The sequence below is a fragment of the Struthio camelus genome, chromosome 4 (assembly GCF_040807025.1).
Source record: "Struthio camelus isolate bStrCam1 chromosome 4, bStrCam1.hap1, whole genome shotgun sequence".
NCBI classification, from domain to species: Eukaryota; Metazoa; Chordata; class Aves; order Struthioniformes; family Struthionidae; genus Struthio; species Struthio camelus.
The window spans coordinates 32,843,275-32,865,838 of NC_090945.1; the positions used below are offsets into that span (position 1 = coordinate 32,843,275).

General features: G+C 43.5%; 1 protein-coding gene across 5 annotated transcripts in view; it reads right to left on the reverse strand.

The window, feature by feature from the left end:
* Positions 1 to 22,564, reverse strand: part of MAML3 (mastermind like transcriptional coactivator 3) — a 327,612-nt gene that overhangs the window by 185,198 nt on the left and 119,850 nt on the right. Inside the window, exon 1 of one of the 5 annotated variants that reach the window (XM_068942096.1) lies at positions 12,032 to 12,369. The exons of the other annotated variants lie outside the window; for them this stretch is intronic. The gene's annotated coding sequence lies outside the window, so the exon portion shown is untranslated. Of the gene's footprint in view, positions 1 to 12,031; positions 12,370 to 22,564 lie in introns of those variants that run through there. 5 annotated transcript variants of the gene reach the window in all.

The following is a 22,564-nucleotide window of genomic DNA, read 5'->3' on the forward strand; positions in this document are numbered from 1 at the left end:
CATATACAGCAATATTAGCTCTTGGGCAAGGTAACAGTTAAGGCCCTAAGGGCAGGAGCGCAACTGAGTTTCACCCCAAAGGGTGATAGGTGCCTGCTCTGAACCCACGCACCTTCCATGGGCGCAGAAAGGACACAGGCAGGAGCAGCCTGGGGACAGATACTGCTGCAGGAAGCAGGGGCTTGCAAGAGGCACAAGGAGGGAACAGAGATCACTTCCATGGACTAAGACTGTCCCAGCCTTGGCTACAGGCTCAGGTAGCCATCACTCCCCTTCACAGTTTGCCAGGGCTTTGCACAAGCGAAGAAAAGTACTTCAGCTAACAAAGCCTCTGAGCAGAGGCACAAATGAGAATACACCTAAAGTTTTTTTGTTAGCTTGTTTTCTTGAAACAGATGGGTCAAAATTATTTTTAAATGAAGTACACTTCTGTGGGTACGTTATTTTTTATCTAAGGGCAGTTAATCTGGTAATATTGCAAAGGGAGCTGTTCAAAACTGGGAATTAAAATTGGACTGACAATTGCAGACTGACAATGTGTCATCTGTTAATTACAGGTAGGTGACAGCTGTAACATTATATTTCATTGTACAATGCAAAATTATTGACTGTGGCAAGATCTTCAAAGTTTTGTCACTCTTTTACAGTAGTAAGTGGGGTTAAAGAGGCAAGCATGGTATTAGTTCTGCAAAGCAGTAAACAAATTTGCCAGATACTTACTAACGGACAGTTTCTGTTGGCTTAAAAGGGCCAGTGTCACATCTCTGCTCTGTGGCACAGCGACAGCTGTGACATGTCAAGGCAGAAGACATGAGTGATTCACATGGTGCCTGACTGGAAGCAGAACAACCGTTGGTTTGAAGAAACGCCTAGTGAAGCCCGGCTGACCCTATGTTTAACTATTAAATTACATGGATCAATTCAAATTTCAGACTTCTCTTCCTTAGCAGACAAAAGAACAGTCTTTGACCAGAAATCCCTACCTTGACATTCTTGCCAGACTCCCTGCCTTCATTTTCCCACTCTGGGCAAAGATGGTTAAGAGCAGCCACTCTGGCACCATATGGAAATCTCAGCTCTCCTTGAGTCCCATCTACATGTTATATTATGTTATCTACAATCTATGGGTTACATTATAGACCGGGATATATCGTGGACTTCACTGACACTGTTTGTTCTTCTTCTGGTGACAGCTGAGAGAAAGAGAGGCCTATGCTGAGCCTTTTAGATCATCACAAAGCCTTTTACTGCTACTGATTAGAAGCATCAATAAGCTGTCTGTTAATGATCAAGATATGGCTCAGATGGGTCAATTGTCATTTATGGGTACAATCTTTGTAAAAGATCATTTCTTTAATGATAACTCTTTAATGAGTTTCACAGGCTTACTGGGCTCATCACAGCCAACCATCCCTTCAGAGGGGCAATTCACCCAACTGTTGTCCCTCAGCTGCTATGGTCCATCTACCCCCCATTCATCTTGACACTTGCAGCTGGGGAAACTTGGTGGCTGTGGTACCCAGACAATAATTCCTGAATGCGCTGCTTCTCATTTGCACTTAAGAAGGTTAGGTCCTTCCCTTCCAGATCCAGAACTAACTGCAATCATCCACATCTCTGCTGCTTGGCTTAGAGTAGAGGCAAAGTGAGTGTTATATTCCCCATATACGACTGCAGATTCAAGCCAGTCACAAGATAAACACAAAAAGTACTTTACACCCACACTGTTATTGGCAGTGATGGTATAGAGGTAAGTTTTACTTACTTCTCTGCTTTGCCTAGAGAAGTTCAAATCAAGTCCTGAACATATTTAAACTGTAAGATCTTCAAATACAAGAAAAGTAACGCACAAGATGACTTCACAGTAAGTTAACATTGAACATTAAACTAAAGCATGTTCTTGGTAGTTTAACAGTTGAATCACAAAAGTCCTGTGCTCTATTTGTGAGCAAGTGAGCCATAACCTATTTCCTTCTACAAAATATGACTACAAGATGGCCAATTCCTGTAGCTACTGACCACGCAGCTGTTTGCTCGTTCAGACGGCAACAAACAACCATGCAAGTTCCCCATGCCCGCAGGGTGCCAAGCAGCCTCCCCCTCCCCAGACACTCATCACAGAGAACAGGGAAACAATACTGGTAAGGTCATAAATGTTTCATAATTAATGACAGGAAGGATGAAGCCCACTCAGTGTTTCTTTGGTTGAGGGAAAGAGGAATCTCATGACATATTCTGTATCAGTGATTAGTAGAAGATTAACAGCTATGAAGACCACAGCAAAATAACTTCACAGGGTTAACTCATTTCCTGATCACAGCTTGGAGCTAACAGCATAAGGAAAAACATTTTTGTGCGTGTGCACCTGTAAACACATAGAAGCATCATATTCTCTTTCTTTCCCAAGGTAATACTATGTTTATCTCCAGAACATGAACGGCTACTATGAATTATCTCCACCATTCTGTGGTCTCCCTCCCACCCTCCGCACTTCACCGTGAAGGAGAGAAAAAAGAGCAAAGAAAAGACAGCACTGTTGGATTCCCTTTCTTCAGCTTTTACCAGCCTTTGGAGGTCAGGATGCTATTGGCTCAGCTCTGTGTGTGAGCTAGAGCTGTTCACTTAGCAACAGAATAGCAGAAGCAGCAGACAGCAAACCTATCCAGCTCTGTGTGCGCGCATGCGCGCATGTTTGTGTGTGTGAGAGAGCGTGTGAGGGAGAGGGGAAAAGGGAGAATGATTTAAAAGACATACTCCTCTGCTGCATGCAGACGGTCCAATCTACATAAGTGCCCTGCACCTCCAGGGATGGCAGCAACAGTTGCAGACGCAGGTGTTCTGCATCTCACTGGGTCCCAGCCCCAAAAAATATCTTCAGTTCAACATACTGTATTTTTAATATAGGAGCCTCATTAGAGCATACTAACAGTAACAGACAGAATCTCAGTAAAACACGCATTTAATGCAAGTTGTAAAGAGAGTATCTTCTGTGCCTGAAATAACATGGAAATAAAATGTGATGTGTTAGAGGAAAAAGCTAAGAAATGAATGAAAGCAGAGCTAAGGTTACAATGGACCAGGATAAATTACTACTTTACTTTCACTTGCCTTTTCTCCTACTGTTTATTAAGGCAAAAAATACAAAATTTAACCAGTTTCAGTAACCCTGCCTATAGTGTTATTCAACCTCCAGAAGAATTAGCTGGCATCCCAGCTTCTTCGAAACAACAGTTTTCTTCCTGAGAAAGGAAAGAAACAGCAGAGAAAGGTGTGGACAGGAGAAATACGTGTTGCACAGATCTCATTTCCTTTATGAGAGACAAGAGCCTTATGTTGAGAGATTACTGAGAAGAGAGATTATTTCATGCTGCCATTCAGGGTGACATAGGAAATTTCACACAGATCCTTCCACAGGGAACTTGCAGCCCAGCATCCTCCCATGTGACTGCCATCAGCTGTTTTCCTTCCTGCCACTGCTGTGGAAGAGCTCTGAGCACACAACAGGCAAAGCATCATTTTCTTCAGTCTAAGACACGTCCCCCTCTTCTTCACCCCCTCCTCGAAGAAATTAACTCTGGAGACCAGTGTAGCTGACCCTGCTCTTCCCAAGTGCTCCTGCATTTTTGTTCAATTGAAATTCTAAAATAAGATTTAACTCTACTGGGTGCGGAGTGTATTGCTACTAGACTTTCCAAATTTGAATATCTAATCTCTCAAATCAAACCTGCTTTGCGAATTGCCACTGGCTACCGAAACACACTGGCTGAACAGCTTTAGTTTTCTACAACTCTAAACAGATGATCTAGAAAAACAACCCATCACCCTCTTGCTATTTAGAATGGGGGACTTAAAAGCAACCGTGCATGTTGCTTTATCCTTTTCACCTCTTTTGTGCGACAATTCTATTACATTTTCCTTATATTCAACAATACAATGGATATGCAATAAAGGAGAGGAAATGGTACTTCCTTAGATTCAATGTATCCAAAATGTATATGTAATTGTTAAAGGGGAACCTATATTTTTCAAGAAACAGAACTATAACATTGGTTGCAGGCCTGGTTCTCTAATTACTTCCTTTGCAGGAGGACTTCACCTTGCCAGCAAAACCTACAGCTTACAGGAACTGGTGTAGCCCATTGGTACTATGAGAAGCAGACGGATATAAAGAAAGGACGGTAGCATATTACTCTGTTAATGGTTCACTGGTGCAGACAAAACCTTCCTGAATGAAACCAAAGAGAGACAATGAAAGGTGATGGGACCTATTCCCTCGAGGTTGCCTTTACTGCCAGCCTGCTCCTCTACAATAGAAAGCCCATGACATGCAGCCCAGTGGACTGGCACTGCTCTGCTGCTGTGCAGCTGTTTCCCTGCAAGAGCGGCCAGGCCTGCCTCTGAAGTCCCAGGCTTCAGGAGGTGAGGCACAACCTCCCCTCTTTGCCCAGGCTTTACTCCGAGAAGCAGGCAAATCTAAAAGCTATTAAGTGATGTGCCTAAAGAGCTGTAAGCACTGACATACAGAGCCTGGCCAAAATCAATTTCAGCAGAAGTCCTCTGAACCAGAAACCTAGCAGTGACACAGAAGACAAAAAAAGGCATTTTGCCTGCCTGAGCAACTGTGAAAAGGCAAGAGCTCAAAAGATGCAAAGGAATGCAAACAACAGACAGAAATCAGAGCTATATAATGCAGTGCCAAAACTGCGATTTGCTATCATATAGTTTCAAGGGAAGGAGAAAAAAACCCAAAGTATTAGAGCTGGTCTCCAGTGAAAATGAGCATCTAGGAAAGAAGGCAATCTGAGAACTATCCCCCCAGATCTCCATCTGGATTAAGAGGAAATGCTGGGCGCATCCTGGACAGACACGCCTGATGCCCACCAAGTGCCATGAGCAGCATTTGGGACCCAGGGCTCCTGGGGAGTCCTGAGGGGGACTTTCAGCACCAGGCACAGCTGCTGCTCGCCACATCGCTGAGCCACACGCATGATGGAGCCTGGGAAAGCCTTGTGCTCCCTTTCTGCATCAACCCTGGCAAAGGGAGCATGTCATATACAAAGGCAAGTGAACAGCAAAATGGCCTACTTTCAGGATGCCCTGGCTAAAAACATGAGCAGGAATGGAGCTTCTGAAAACATGAGCAAGGTGGAGCTTCTTCAGGAAGCCAAGGCAAGCATTATGGGGGCCCCCCAGTCCTTCTCCTTCTATAATAGTGTAAGTTATGAAACAAAGCTGTGTGGGAGGAAGCACTCTACCTCACTGACTTCTTCCTGTACAGTAGCAACCTCTGCAGCCACAACTCATAGCTTCATTTCTGGCAGTTTGGCAAAAAGCGCAAGCCATGTGCTGACACCTGGCAGTGGGGCTGTGCCGGGCATGGAGCTCCTTGCGCCTGCCCTCCAGGTCTGGTCCGGTCCTGAATGAGGGAGAGCAGAGGGGACCTGTTGGGTCACCCTGCTCTCACTGATGTCTATTTCACATTTAACTCTTCAGGTTTTTAAGAGTTTTCATCAATTTACCTTTTTTTTCTTTAATCTCTTGGCCTCTTTTTTCAATTCAGATGCATCTTCACTTAATTTTTCTACTTTATATTAGTGCTCTCTTCATTCCTGACTCTCATTTGCTTTTTCACTGCATTTTATCCCTGTAACAATGATGGTCTTTAACCTTTATTAGTTTTTGAATCACTGCTAATATACAGAATTAAATTACAGGCACTACAGTAAGAGGTATGAATTTTTACCATATTTCCTGACCATGTAAACATCGAGGCTCCTCTCACTTTCTCTTGTTCCTGAAATTTACACAGCTGTTACGCTAGACCCTTCTTTTCATGGCTCTTCAAGAGTGAGAGCACCCTAACAGAAGTGCGGTCTTGGCATGGTTGCCTCTCCTAAGGCTCAAACTCTAACCAAAGCCAGTTGGAATGTGAATGGACCTTTATTGCAAAGTGGTTAATTATTCAGATTCTGTAATTTAAAGGGGGGAGGGGGAAGGAAAGACCTTCATCAGCAGTATGAAATGAATAATGCAGAAATAACTAAGAGTAATGTCAATCCAGGACGCAGACAAAATACAGCCAAATACACACTTGCTGCGGTAGCTTGCATATTAAACAAACAAAAAAAATATTCTGTGCACCTAGCATTTCCCCTCGGTGGTGACCTGCACCCAAGGGACACCTTGAGGCTTACCCTGCTTCCTCAGATTCTCCTGGGGGCTCCACTCAGCAGCCATCACTTACACCTAGGACAACTGCCCACTATCATCTGGCTGACATCAGTGGATGCAGATGATGCTCTCAGAGGTTGATCCGTCTTGCCCTGTAGGCACTGCTCTTGGAATACACAAATGCGTGACATGAAGGGCAAGCTGAGCTTCAGGGAAAGGGGCAAAGATTTGAGAACTGGAAGAAGTCTCTCTGGGAGTCAGAAGGAATTTTAAGAAGGTGCCTTTCAACACTTTTTGGTGGGGAGGTTACATCAGCCATTTGAATTCATGAGCTCCTAATAATGCCTAAAGAGCTGACAGGTAAAACTGAAATAAAACTGAAAACGTAAATGTAGAGATTGGATGACTCCTAGGATTTCTACTGGGATATACTCACCACTTTAAATCAAGTCATGGTCATCATTACCATCCTCTGATGAGTGTGACATCGGTTAACTGCACTGGTATCACCAACTATGATGAAAGCCCAAACCCAATAATGCGTTTAGACTTCCAGCATCCCATTTTAATCTATCTGCACATAGTGCTATAAGTGGAGAAGGCAAAAAACCCCTGTGATACCGAGGCTCCAGGCTCAGCAGCACCAGGATCCACCACCTGTCAGTACATCCAGGGCCTTTCCCTCATCTCCCAGCTCCCCCAGAGCTCAGCTCTCTGAAGGAGCAAGCAGTTGGAGGTAACTGCTTCTGTCAGAGACCCAGTGCCCCCTCACACAGAGCTTGGGGGACCCGGGAGCAGGGAGCCAACAGCCACAGCCTCTGCAGGAGGCAGGCTTTTACCTCTGCCAAAGGCACTAACTCCTAGCTCTTGCTGAGCTCTGTACTCAGTAGAGATGGGAGCCAAGAGTAATATCTTGCCTTGTAAGAAGTAGCATCTCTCAAATGTAGCGGGTCATTTTCTCCCTCTGGCCTGTCCCACGAGCACTCTCCCCATCCCCTGACAGTGGCAGTGGTCTAATTTTCAGAATAAGAAATTGATGGCCTGGCCAGGTTACCCCTGCTTATTGGGGTAACCACTGCATACTGAGGCATCTTCTGTTTTACCCCAAAGCTGATTTTTGCAGAGCAGAGCCTTCTGCGCAGGGGCCAAGCAATGTCAGAAAGACTGGACTGCAACACTCACCCTATCCTGTTCACACAGTGAAGAGGTCATTTGATTTGTCCAGCACCTTCCACAAGCAGTGAGATACCAATCCTTCAGTATATTTCAAAACCCCTGAATGTACCAACAGGGTCTGGCTGTACGATCTGCAGATTTTGCCCCCTCTCTGAACAGACTGAACTCACGCAGCTGCGCTCAGAGGGGCACTGAGCCCCCAAGGAGAACGCAGTGCCCATAAGCTTGACCTCAGGACTGCACTAGAAGAGCTGGCATGGCTCCAAGCACAGGTGCTGCAGGCTCACTCTCACCCACCTACAAAGGGAGCTGCAGGGATACCAGTATCCCACTGGCTCTAAGAGGACTCAGGAGTAGCCCATGATTTCCACATTATACAACTAGAGTTTAAAAGCTTGCACTTTAATTATTGAGTTGCATGCCCAGTTCTGAATTGGCATGACCTGAGGAAGAACCATGGCTGTTAACAGCTCATCTTTTAATTTGTACTTTAAGTTACCGGAATAAGCAGAGAGGGAGTCATTAAGTGATTTAAAAAAAAAATTACATTTCCTATATGCTTCAGCAATTTCACTCAAGGAGACTAATCAATACTCTTCTGTTTGGACTTAAAGATCCTCATTTGGTAAGGAAGAATAAGGGATTCGCCTTAACAGAATCAATACACGCTTTTCTGGGAAAAAGGGGAAAAAACCAACTAACTTTAGTCTAGCTTCTGTTTTCCTGATAAAAACTAAGCACATCTAAGGAAAGGGTTTTTCCTTATAGACAAGATTTTCATGAACAAGCTTGCCTCTTTCAGTACATCGAAGGAAAAAGCAGAAATGTATGCTGAGAACATAAGAGAAGATCTACAGGATGAAAGTATTTTGGAAATGGCCTGGATTTCTCTCCCACCGTCCAGCTACTTATCTTCTGTTCTTCCTGAGCAGCAATGAAGGAACAACTCAAGCAACAGGATGCCACATTAAAACAACAACTGAAGGACACATCCTTTCTTTGCATATGATTTGGGCGGGGGGGGGGGGGGGGAATTGGCCATCCCCAGTCTTGTCCTTGCCCATCTAATGTTGGCAATATGATCCTTCTGTTTGTATGTGACAGACATGACAGCTAGCTCTCAGCTCCTACCTTTCCATGCCTCCTCTTTTGGGCATAACTGTTTCAGTACTCTAAATGGAAAGGTTTAAACAAAGATTTTTTTCAGTGTACATAATCCGGAATTCCTAGCAGCCAAAGGAATTTCCCACTGCTTCTAAAACCACAGTTTATTTTTATTCTATATAGAATCTTTTAAAGCTACTGCCTGCTTTCAGAATGTCCATACTGTTTCTGCTAACAGAAATTAAGCAAATATACAGAATGATCACTTTTTAAAAAGACACATAGATAGCAAGTAAAAAATTAAAATGTAATAATCATCTTGCTAACTGACACATATCACACACTGTATCAGCTAAGGACTTCTCAATAAATATGAGTTGGCACTAAAACAGTGCATTCTGTCTTTATGATTGTGTAACAAATCGTCTTCATTCTTCATGAGGGCCTTTTCTCCACCTGGCTTTTCTTCCATATCAGGACAACTCCATATAATTTCAATGGGGTCGCACCCTTCTTTCACAGAGTAGATAACCAGACCTATATAATTCAAAGCGCTTTACTGTGTGACTAACACTCACAGCATATTTATGGCATATCTAGGGCAGAGGATCTACAGGGATACTCCCTTTTTTCCAGATATGAAAACCAAGGCAGCTGACATAACTCGACAATAAATTAGACAACACGTAAATTGTAGTGTGACTGCGAGAAGCTCAACTAGTCAACTCCTAGCCTCGAGCCCATTCCAATTACACCACTAATTGTCTCTTCCATACACATACACACAATAATAATTAAAAAAATATATAAAAATCATAAAAAGATGTTTACAAGAATTTCTGCATCATTTGGTGAAACTGCTGCTTCATACTACTCACACTAGCGGTAACAGAATGCAAGCTGAGAAAGACTTGCTCCTGGTGTCAAGTGGTTCCACCAGAACTCATACTTCCTTATCTTTCCCAAAGCCTCAGAGGAATGATGGCTCTTATCTCCATGGAAAGAGAATTTCAAAAGGTAGAAGAATAATGGCAAAATGCTCTATGACCAGTGGAGTGAAATCCAGTGCTGCATGCTGTCAGTAAGGCAGCATCAGGAAGTGGTTATCAAGACAGTTTCATCAGACAGTCCAAGGCCACACAAAGCTTTATAAATCAGTATGAAGAGTTTACAGTTGACACACCACTGAACAGCGGACACTAAAGACTTCCTCTGTTCTGAAAAACAGATTTTTGTCATCAGCCTTCCTGCACCTTTTAGAATCTGCTTACAAGAGTTAAAGAGTTGAAGCAGAGACAATGAAATAATCCAGTCTCAAAGTCAGGAAAGCATGAATTAAAATCCGTCTCCCTGACTGAGGGAAATTATCTGTTGCTGATAGTGCTCCTTAGATAATAACAGTCGGGATGCGAATCAGCCAAAGTACTACAGGGAAACCAAAACAATAAATCAGGGCCCTAGACATGGGCGACATCTTCTGCCACACAAGAGACAGTTTTGCCCACCCAAGGCTGGGCTTCCTGGCCAGGATCCTGCCCCCATCGATGAGCAACCAGTGCGGACTCTGGCAACAGAGGCAGGTTTCCGAGCGAGCCCTGGCTGCACCAGCACCGGAATTCTGGCACCCACAGCGGAAAGGAAGGGTACCTGGAATTAATCTCACATGGAGCAAAGTAAAGGCTGCTGATGGCAAACAGCTGCTAAAAAAATTAAGTCATATATGCAGAGAAACAAGGTATCTTCCTGCAAGCCCTAAATATGATTCTAGTGATACTTAACATCAAAATCCAACAATTCAACAGTCCACATTTTAAGTTGGGAAAGGCATTTACAACACACATTTTATTAGCTTCAGTATAACATTGCTGAGCAGTAATTGAAACTCAAATGCCTAAAACAACTCATTGGCAGAGAACACCTATATTCTATACTGAAATGATCTGAACTTTAGTAAAACAAAACCAAACCAAACCCTGCCTAAAAGAACAGATTTTTTTCCACTACGAATATGTTAATCACAGCTTTTTGCTGAAGAGGAAACTTTACTCTGTGTTTTCAGTTAACGGTGGTACCAATAATGATGAAAACTACCCCAGGTACAGAGAAGAGAAGACTTTTACTTTCCAGCAGAAATACAACTAAGCCAGAGGAACAACTATCCAGATAATAACTGCATCCATTTTAGTTATATGGGCAAAAACATCTATTAAAAATCACCAAAGAAAAATTTGCAGAATATTTTTGTACCTATAAGTCAAAAACAGTTCTTCAGCCCCAAACAATTTTTTCATGCTCTGTACAATTTTCCTAGGAGGAAGAAAAAAAGAAGGAGAGAGAGAGACAGTTCTCATTTTAATAACCTGATTCTTGGAAAAACTGACCCTCCAGAAGAGATAATTAGCAGCCAGGACAGTAATTCTCTTTAGCCACACAAGTACAGTTGTTAACCCTTTCTCTAAAACTGGGATAAAGCATGGAGATAAAGAAGAAGCAAGACTGCAGTGTGGATCTTGTGTGTGAGAATCCAACAGCCCAGCACTTTCACGTTATTTATCAAACTTGACTGGTCCTAGGAACCTAGCTGCATCAAGCAAATGATGTGATATAAAAGAGTTTAGGATGTCATCTGCATGCATTCTTTTCTTCATTTAGACTTTGCATCAATCAAGAAAAACAAAACCCATAAAATAAAAAGAAAAAAAACTTGTTCAATGCTTCAGAGAAAGACTTTCAGATGTTTCCCTGGATAACAAATCCTTAGGACAGTTTGGAAGCGAATCACGACACATATCAACCTTAACGTGCTAATCACTTGAGGCCAAGAAACAGAGCCATCCCAGCACCAAATCTGTGTGAAATCTGAAGGAAAATCTGAAACAGGACTGGGAGGGCAATAAATGACCAAAATTAAAAAAGGATTTACGATGTGACAAGAAACAGTAATGTGTTCAAGAGAATTATTGTGAAATGAGTGCCAAATGGAACAATTTAAAGAACAGAAAGACATAACAGAAGTGTTACCATTGCACCTAGGAAGCTGAGATTTATAAGCAGCGTAGACATCAGTGAGAGTATGCTTTGGCTATTATAAATCACTACCTCTTCACCATTAAAACACATTCTGGATTTCAGAGTTATTTGAAACACTCTTAGGACCAGAGGGAGCTATGCTGATTTACACCTCTGAGGATAAAAGCCTATGATGCTGATGAAGCTGCAGCACTTCATGCCAAAAAAGTGCATAGTTCAGGGACTTCAGAGGAGCCTAGGCCAGCTGAGGGACTCTCTTGCCTCCCCTTCCTTCCCCACCCACCCCACTTAGTTTGCAGTTTTGTGCCCCAGGATGCCCTGAACATTGAGCAGTTCAATATCTAACAAGAGGCCACACAAACAGAAGAAAGAAACAGTCAGAGTCTTTTTTCTTACTTACCTGATCCCCACCCTCCATCAGGGTCCAAATTTTGTCCAGTGAAATAAACACAGGTTTCCAGCAAGCTCATTTATTCCCCTTAGACTTGAAAGAAACGACTTCCAAAACACAACAACAAAAGCAGCAGTAACCAACGAAATATGCTCTTACCTGGATTTAACCAGCAGAACAGGCAAGACAAACTCCCCAACACACAGGGTATATCCCCACAGTGCATCTTCAGATCCAAGCTGACACTTTCAACCAGAATCAAGCGTACTGACCCATCCCAAGTTATTCAGGCGTTAGCAACATTTTGGTCTTTCTTTGACTGAGGTAGCTTCTGCATTAGACAGCAGCTCTCATTAAGGACTAAAAGGATGCTGGAACCCTTTGTTACTGAGTGGCTACTTTAGAACCTGGCACCTGGTTAAACTTCACCAGCAATAACCTAAACTCATTCTACAGAGTTTTGTGGTTCATTAATACGCCTTTTTATTTGGACCCTTTAGGGAGCTAAACGTCCCCCCTAGTGTTGTTTTGCTAGCAAAGAGCATCTCTCTAAATTGCTGGATTAAATCCAGAGAAAATGCATAGTTACTGAAAGTCATTACCATCTGGTGACCGTTCAACATCCTATGCGGTCGCTAGCCTGCGTCCGGCACTGGGTGAACAGGTGTCCACACAATAACAGCCATCACAGTTGTCGCTGGTTTGTAATCCCATTTGCAGACTTGACACTCAGTCAGAATACTGAAAGCCTGTCATCCCTTTAGCTGATCCCTCACAGTATGCTTGCGACTGAACTTATTGCTCCTCTGCCTCATACTATTTAGTGTCTCTTGGTGCATTCTGTACCAGATTTCATTCTCCAGTACCTCCATTCTTGCTAATTTAAAAGGAACAAACAGCAACAACAAAAAGAAATACCCTTGGAAATCCAGTGTTGTGCAAATATACAGGGATTGAGATCCCTCTCTCTGCTTTTTAGATTCCAAAAACAAATCAGAATTTCCCAAAGAACAGGAGTCCTTTGTGCGAGCAGTGGTGAAACCAGCTACTTCTTCCCAGTAGAAAAAGAATTTGCTATCTATAATTTTAGAGAAAAGAGAAATAAAAGACTCTTTCCTTGGGTTTTGTGACTATCTAAGAAAAATAATCATTTTCTCTGAAAATGGCTGACCCAACAGCAAAGTGTTCTTATTAACCTAAAACAAACCCCCCAAACAAACAAAAACATAAGTCTGATTAACAGTCAGATGTCAAGTCAGTTTAAAAAAAAAAAACACAGAATAAGGCAGGCTGTGGCTTTCTCTAGTGTCTGTAAACTCACATTAAGTGGCCAGGTTTACAAGCATAACAAATTACCAAGACTGAGATGAGCCACAGTGAGTAATTGTTTGTGCATTCCTACATCGTTGCAAATATGAGGTAAAGGCTCATTAACTTAACTTTCCCCTTGACATATATACCAGCACACTGTACCTGGTATTTTCAAAGAGCTTGCATATAGCCATCTACTGTTCAGTTGAGGTCTGGTAACTCGCAAAGCCCTGAATTTCCCTTAGGCACATGACGCCTGAGCTGCATGCTCTTAACTAGCCCCATGTTTGCAGGTAAAAGCATCCCCCATGTGAAAATCCTGCACTGGATGCCACGCAGCACGGCAAAAGGGTGAACGCTGCCTGCGCAGCTCTCTGACACAGCCACCTCCGTGCCAGGTGAGTGTCCCCTTCCCGCTAGCAGAGGACTCAACCTTTGACAGCCAGGTGGGTCGGAGCAGTCTTGAACAGAAATAGAGTTTATGTTGTCTTGTAGGGGGGGTTTCTCCAACAGTTTGGCAGAGGTGAATGTCCAGTTTCTAACTGGCTCAGTTTGCTCCTTCAAGAGCCTGCAAAAAGCCAGAGCAATGGGGAAACTACACTCCACAACCCATGTGTTGAGCCCTTAGCTCTTTATAACCAAGAAAATAAAACACAGATAACAGAGTCTCCTGTGGGCTTAAATCATTAACCTGCTTCACAATTAGCAAATTAGGAACATCCCTCAGCTCCTGGCAAGCTTCCAAAACAGCCGCCTCTGAACAAAGGATGGGCATCCCAGATTGGAGCTCTTTTTGGCAAGCAATTCACAGCATCTAAACATTTGCCAGCTACCATGCCAATAACTTCCCTCTTCCTTCTTTTCTGGCTGCCATAAAGGCTAGCTACTTTCTCTGTTCTATACAAGCTTGACCAGTCTTTCCATGTCCAGAAAAGCATAACCATTATATACAATGATGAAAGTGAAACTTTCTAATTTATATTTAAAAAAAAAAAAACACTGCTAAGCTTGCCAGAACGATAAAAAAAACGGTTACATACCAAACATCAAGAGGAAACTAGTTTCAGAGACGCTTTGCAAAGGCTAGAAAATGAGATTCTTAAAGTGAATCTGGAATTACCAAACTTAATAATACTTTACCATGAAATGTAGACACATGTATGCTAGTATTTATGCAAACAGATGGGGCATGCTCCAGCCTTATACCAGTTACCCCTTTGCATCGTGAAAGCTAGTTACACCAACACAGAACTACAGAAACGGGTAGAGAATCGAGACTGTTTCATCCTGTGTTTGTCTGCCTATGTCAATACAGGCCTTTATGCACGAAGACCCAAGCAAGTTACTCTGGGACAAAAGATGAACAGAACAATGAGGATTTTGTCTCCTTTTATAGAGTCCTGTCTGCTATATATAACCTTACAGCTTATATTTAAGCTTAAACCTGAATATCTTACATTCATAAAGATATATACTTATTTATAGCTACAGCAATGAGGAGGCTGCTGAGAAAAGTAGAGCATCTTTGAAAAAAGTGGGTGGTAATAATGCAAAACAGAATCCGCTCTTCAACTTTACTGGCATCTGCTGTTTATGAAAGCTATGAACTTGAGCCCCCTTTTTCTACCCACTGTCATTTATTTGAATCATCTAACATAACCCTATGTCAGGGATTTCCTATCTGCATACCCTATGCCCTCAATTGCACTTCAGGAGCTTTTCTACATTCTGGCTAACAAAAAATTGTAAAAGGAGGAACGGAAGAGGACTCCTTCACACTCTGTTTTCTTTAAAAGCTGAAGAGCAACAAAATGCAAGCAGTACTGGCCATGAAAATAAGCAAGGTTCAAAGTTACCTTCCCCAACACTGAGTGAAAACATATTATCACTGCTGGAAATACTGGGACACTGTCTAAGAGTTGAGGGCGCCTTACAAAACACAGAACCGCCCGGTCTCCTCCACTGCTTAATATCTATGACAAAAACCTTGCTCTCATTTCATAATTCAGGGGAAAGGAAAGAGAGTTCACTATTGGAAAGGTCAATCACTTGAAAGACTAGTCACTCAAACTTTATTACTCACTGAAGTGGAAATAAATGCTTCAAACAGGTCATGTGTTGCTGGGCTGCACCCACAGGTCTGGGCTGTGCGTACCAGTGCAGCACAGCGCTATCAGGTACAGACAGGGCATTCTGGCCTGGTCTGCCTGCAGTAAAGGTACAGTTCACTGGAACGGTGTACGGCTTGATGGTAACGCATTGCAGTTTGTGGCTAGTTCAGCTCCTTCTTCATTACTGTCTTTAATTCTACCCTTCAGTCTGTTCAGGGTCTTCAGAGAAAATTCATGCATTCTGCACTATAAGCAGCTGCTAAGAGAAATCTAAGAGGTTTGTTCTACACAACTGTATGATTTCCACTAGCTGGCAACCCATCACAGGCTGCCGTTTAATATGTAAGTCGTGTCTGTTGTGGTTATTTTGCGTGTTATATTTCTACACGCCACCACACAGACTATTAGAGGTTCTTCTCATGTATCCTGAGCCTTCTGCTGTTCCTCTCAGCTCACAGTAACCGCATAAAAAATAAAGCTGCATCTGCCTCCTCACAACAAGGGAGCCAGGAAATGCAAAGCAACAAGAGGCCAGGCCTGACTCACAACTCGCTAAACACTGCAGGTGAAGTCGCCTTGTGCTGCAGGCACCATGAACCGTGCCACTCTTCAGTAGGACCAGAATTTCACCTATGCATACATTAATTGGCTTTATCCAGGCACTTACATCATACCAGTCATACTGGTTTTAAGTACAGCTTAAAAAATGCAGGCTAATTTCACTATTTAACACTATTTTTAAAAGGCTCAGTGAATGCTACGAACATGGAACAGGCCTCCTGTGCCTGCCTTGTGTAGGCAGAAACTTTGCAAAGATAGCTTATGGTTAGGCAGGCTGTGCAAACTATTCAGCTGTTAAGAAAATCTGCTGATCTCCTGTTCAAGTTAACCATGGACTTACAGAGAGATTTGTAAAACATCACTACTTCTGATACGTTCAGTTTATAATCAAATAACTTGTTCATGGCTCACCCAAATCAGTCAGGCATGAAATGTTTTCTGTGGACAAGATAGATAAAATTGCTGCATGCATTCCCACCGCCCGACCTTCATTGCGCTGTTGGGATTTTGCATGTTGAGTCAGGCAGAGAGCGCTTGAGGAATGGGGTTAAATCTAAGTCAGCCTTACTGTTCTCTCTCGGTGATTCTGGATCGGTTCCAACTGCTGCTACTGTCAGCTCAGCACAGACCCAATGTGAAGTTTGCTTTTCTCTGCCTCTCACATCAGAGCGACCAACAAGAGCTCTGCAGCACTAGAACCATCTGACAGTTTTGTTGAGGTAAAAGAGACCCAAGATTACTGCTCCACTGACGTAGCAATGCTAATAGGAGTACAATCTTGGTTAGGCCATTGAATGAGTAGCTAGGATTTGCTGGATGCATGGGGAAAAGATTTGTTACCCTCTGTGAAACAGGGTACTACTAGGTAGTCTCACCTTGGGGGCAGCTGTATTCTTGTCTGGAAACATTGTATGTTGTACTGATGCAATAGTGATGGCAGTCACAGTCACGACCACCTGCCAGCTCTTTGTGAGGCCTTACACACATGCAGGAGAAGAAAAAGAGCCTTAGGCACAGCAGTGGTTGGCTTTCTCCACAACAGTAACAGGAGGATCTGCTCTCGCTGCCTCCGAGAGAAGGTGGAGGGCCACACAGAAGCATCTGTTGGGCCTAGCGCATCATGCAGACAACCGGCTGAAGTGTCCCAACTGCCCCGACAGACTGGTAGCATTAAATTTGTTATCACCATGACTGTGGTGATAAATGTATTTGGGGGAGGATGTACGAGTTAAATCTCATTGTCCAAAATATCTGCAGGTCCAGTAACTAAGCAATCTCTAAACCTTTGCATTCCTCATTAGAGGAACGCAAGTCCATTAGCTTTGCTTAGGGTGATCAGGGTCAGAATTTAACCCAGTATTTCTGTGTTGGCTCTCTTTTTCCAATGCTGCCTGAAGTCACACATGATTATCCCACAGGATACCAACATCAAAGTGAACCCCAAAGGGAACCCAACATCAAAGGAGACTGAGCCTTTCATGCCCCCTCACCTATAAGGAAAACTAACATAGTTGCAATCTTTACACTTTGAACGCAAAAAAGAGTCAGGAAATACTGATGTGCATTTCCAGCTCTGCTACTCCCTTTTAGAACGGCCCTGGGTAAGTCACCTGTATCATCCTTTTACTTCCTTGACCTTCCCTACGCCATTGCTGCTATGAAGGCATGCCATCCTCCCTCCCCATCCAAACCACTACACACTAAAAATGGAAGCAATTAAAACAAAATAGAAAGCAAAGTGAAATGGAAGCAGTATAATATCTGCCAGGCATCACCAGGTGTTTAGCTAATACACTGTATGCCTTCCCTTCAGTTTGTCTATTTAGGCTCCATTCAAATCATCCTTATCAAGATACAATCCAAGTAAGTATTTAAATGCTACTTAAATGCTATCACTAATACAACTGTTTTACTCTTCTGAATTAAAGCCTTTACCTGTAAGTTCTGCAGGGCAAAAGCAGGTTTTCTTTTTGACTTATGCAGAACTCAGTATCAGATAGAAAAATGTTCTTCATGGCTGTACGTGCCTGTTGACAGCACACACAAACAAAGGAAGTACCTTCTTGCTTCCTCTGAACTTTGTGCTTTGGATGTTAAAGAAAGAGCCGACACCAACAACCACTTACAGATCTCATTGGAGAGACCACTAAGCATATGCTCAGAGGAAATGAGTATACAGGTGCCATTCCTGGAACAGAATTAAGAGTCTTTCTGCACCAGTCTTTGCTTGCAAGGCAGGAAAAGTGCCGCTTGATCCATTCAGAAAGGTATTAGTAGGATTTGTTCCTTGACAAGTGCTTTGAGATGAAAAGCTCTCTATATGCCAGTATTAAAATTACCAGAACCTCCTTTCTTCTTGAGCCTCCAGGTGTTGCTCCCAGCCTCCTACTGTAGGTGGACTATGTCCTCCCGACAACAGCTGAGCGTAGCTTCCATCAATGCCTGTGAGCAGCGCCCCTGCAGCAGGCAAAGGGGTCACCGCAAAGCAACCAAAGACAATCCAGAAGGGCTGCACGGCCTCTGCGACACTGCCAAGCCCTGCTGCCCTAAAAGGGAGGGTGCTCAAGTCAGCATTTTCTGAGCTAGGAATTGCATTTTCACTCCCATTCCTTTCAATCTTTTAATTAAATCTTTGGTAAAGCAACAACAACAAACAACAACGAAGAGGTTTTTTTCATTCTTCCATTTCCATGGCAGAAAGTGCAGCACACATTCTGATTAGTCCGCCTCCCTCCCAACTGTGAATTGAGTGAACCGAAACTCATAAATGCTGCAAGGCCATGAAGAACATGTGCATCTTGTACAGTCTTAAGCACACACAGAACTCTGATCACAGTGGCATGTTCTGTGTCATTTTAATGATGCACAGCCCTGCTAGCTTCCCCCCTCCAAAGCTTTACGTAGGAGGCATAATTATGTAATAAAATTCCTGTTTCTGCAGCATTCTCCCTGTACCAACCCAGAAATGTAGGCTTTATTATTCTTCCCAGCTGGTAGGCACAGAATTATTAGTGTTTTAACCCTCTTTGCACTAAACCCTCAGTTTGACTTCTGACTCCAACAGCAGGAAAAACTGCCATTGATCATTTCTGTTTTCTCTCTCTCTCTCTCTACTTGTGAGGTTGATTCCTGGCCTTTCAGATCATTTTTATCAGCTCATAAAACACCTGCTAGTTAAGGATCCAACCTGCTTCCTGGGGAAACTTTTAGTCATCATGGTTGAGTTGTTTCCAGGGCTGGTATACAGCAGCCTCAGGACAGAACTACTTGACCCAGTTTTACTCCTTGACTGCATTGAGGACAGCAAACAAACTGTGGAAGGTCAAAGGCACGAGTGAGTGGTATGTTATGCTGCCCAGCTGATTACAAGGCCTCCTTAAAGGTGAGACCCCTAGGTATGCGATTGGTACTGAAAGGATAACTTCTTTGACATCTCAGTTTCATTCCTTGAAAGCGCATGGGCCACATCCTCATGCCACACTTCTCTCCTTGCTGTGAGGAGCCTGGTTGCCAGGCCGTCTTTGTTTCTAAATGTCAGGGCACGTTTCTGCTTTCCAGTACTCTCTTTGCAGTTACTCACGGGTGCAGTAATTTTGGAAGATCTGTTGAGCAAAATGTGGACTGAAAACTCACTTAAATATGAGCTAGTGGCCAGCACACCTTACTGTTGCCTTTTCAGGAAAACACACTGTCCTCTGAATTGTAGAATGGGCACCTGCACATAGACAGCTCACATGTACAGCCAGATGGACATCGCCCAGAATGATAAGGCCTGTTTCATTCCCAGAGTCACGTTCTTCCAGTCAAAACGCTAAAGACACTTTGTGATGAAGGTTTCTGGGCCAGAAGTTGCCAAGTTCGTGAATGAGGAAGTGTTTAGAGTTAATTACCAAATAACCCCTCTTGTGGTACTGGAACTCCCACAGCTGATTTGGCAAGGGATTAGGTACCTGGGAGCATGCACGCTCCTGGAGCAGCCTCACGTGAAATCACATCTTCACCTCTCCCTCTAGGGCCTGGCACCAGAGGCCAAGGCATCCCTCAGAACAGCTTGGGCGAGGAGGTGCAGGCACACATGCACACTCGCACCACTCCTCTCCCCATGCCACAGAGCAGTGCCTGCTGTACGCCCAGCAACGCTGCCCTGGAGCCCCCAGTCTTCCATGCCTGCGAGGAGGAACGGCCAGCTGAGCTACGTCACGTCAGGTCCCCCAACTTCCAACCCTCCTACCTGCAATGCAGTGACTCCTGAGGCAAACACACTCCTACATCCTTCCTAGTGATTCTGGTAGGTCAGCTAGCAGGAGGGGACAGGATCTGGTCCCTTCATAAGGTATGGTACTTGTTACGGAGCAAATTAGCCGCCAGCAAGAGTAGAGTACTGTGCCTGGGGGCAGAACCTGAAAACCTACAGGTTTCACAGTAGAATTATGCCCTAGAGTTGTGCATCTGTGTATCATCTGCCACAATGATGATTCATGACCGCTTTCTTACTAAAGAACATGACTGTCTCCATTTTACCAATACTCATTCATTGACCCCGACTGACCTTCACTGGCAATTCCCCTAAGGAAACATTTCCTGTTACCTATCTGTGTTTTACTTTATATGCTCAGCAGCCTAACTCTAGGATACAGATACCCCTTTAAGAGTTTATTCACATGGAGCATGCGAACATTATACGTAATCTTCCCAATAAATTGTACTGAGTAAGGCCTGCTGAGTCACTACCTTAATTTTTCTGTAGGCATAAATTTTCACAACCTATCATGAGCACAGTATTAGTAGCAGCACAGAAGCAAAGACTGAAAACCGTAACACAAAGGAAGAATGAGTGCTTTGTTTCATCATCTTAAAGCCTAAAAACAGTGAGGAGCTGAGGACAACACCCTCTTCCCCACTCCTTCCCCAGTGCACACACACTAATATGGTCAAGCTGTACTACCTCCACCAATTCTCTCCAGGACAACTAACGAGGAAAACGATTCCTTGCCGATTACTGGTGTCCCAGACCATTTATGCTGCTAGTTAACGGAGCTGTCATCTGCTTATCCTGGATCAGGTACTATAAACACACTCCCACTCACATCAGCAACCCCAGTGAACATGTCTCTATAGCACGAAACTCCAAAGAAATTCTGCATTCTCAAAGTTACAGACTGAGAGGCAAAATCTTCAGCTCACCACTCCTTCCGTTTTTAAAAACATTTGTCTGTGTTGTATAAAAATTTGGGGAGAAGGGAGAGGAAAGGAAGCGTTGAAAGATTTTATTATTGTAAGTATATACATATAAAGATTTTATTTATGTATGTGTGTGTGTGTGTGGAGAGAGAGAGAGAAATTCTGTCCTTTCTCATTTCACAGCTTCCCCTATAAACACACACCAGGTTCACACACTTAAACAAAAAGGTGCTTTTTGTTTGTGGTTTGTTTTCCTCTCCTGAGCAGCGCCAGAAGAGATAGAGAGACTGGAGAACAGAAAGAGGAAAAGATGATCTGACCGTCAACTAGTAACAGCTTGGGGAGGGTGGGAGCTCGAGAAGGTTTTTTCTCTCCCGTGAAGCTTCAGTCAGCCACAGGAATGTATCTCTAGGAAAAGGCTGGCTAAGTAAACTGGACAGAGCAAGTTCAGGGCAGTGTTGCAGCTTGCTCTGACGCCATTGTACAGGGAGGCAGAGCTTCAGCTTCACAGGTAAACAGCTGCTGCAGGGTCACCACTTGCCCCCTGCAAAGCAGCAAGGCTCAAGGCAAATTTTGGAGGGGCCAACACTAGAAAGGGGGGCAACTAAAGAAAGCAGAACCACAGGCTTTTATTTCCTTAGCCAATGCACCTAGAAACGTTGCACCGCAACTGCACATGTTGCCAAAGTTTGGCGGTGGTCATGGAGAAGCTTGAGTAGGGCTGGGATCAGGCTGAGACATGAAGCTGTGGCCCTTGATAAGCAGGACTGGGATAGCAACATTTCCACTTTCTAATGATAAGTCTTATGAACTTTGTGCAACCGGAAGATCAGTGTGTGGGTGTATTTATGTTGAAATTAACTTGAATTTAATCACATACAGCAAATCGTTGGTTTTTGCCTACTTTAACATAGCCTGTCTTGTCTAATGAAAGGGCTTGTCTGAACTTGAACGTTAATTCAGATTAAGGTAGGACATGAAACTAAAGCACAACTGTTGATCCTGAAGAATTGCAACTGTGAGTTCCCTACTGTGGAACAAGAATATCTTAATCCAGCTTTGTTCAGCCTAGCTAAACTGGATAACAATTTAGTCAAAGAGAGGTCCCCAAAATGATCAGTCCTGAACTCCTATTCCAGAATAACTCCGTGTGTTGCTAAATTCTTATTAAAAGGCATCATTTCCATTATGTACAGTGACTGAAGTAGGAACAGTTTCCACCTCTGAAGCAGTAAAGGAAAATGAGATTTCACTACTCTAATACATTGTCCTGGAGAAGTACAGATTTACCTTGTGTTTTGGCTGAAGAGCTGCCCATACTTGAGCATGCAGTTTGACCTGCTAACAGGAGGTAGCTTTCACCAAGTTGGGTCCAGGCTGGGACTTCTGTGTAAGGCCAGCAGCTGCCATCTGCAGTTCTGTTCAGAGATGTCTAACCTCCACACTGGTTGCCCAGGCCTAACTGAACATACACGCTGCCAATAAGCATTGCTCTGTGGCATGGAATTCCTCTTAAAACACTAGTTTT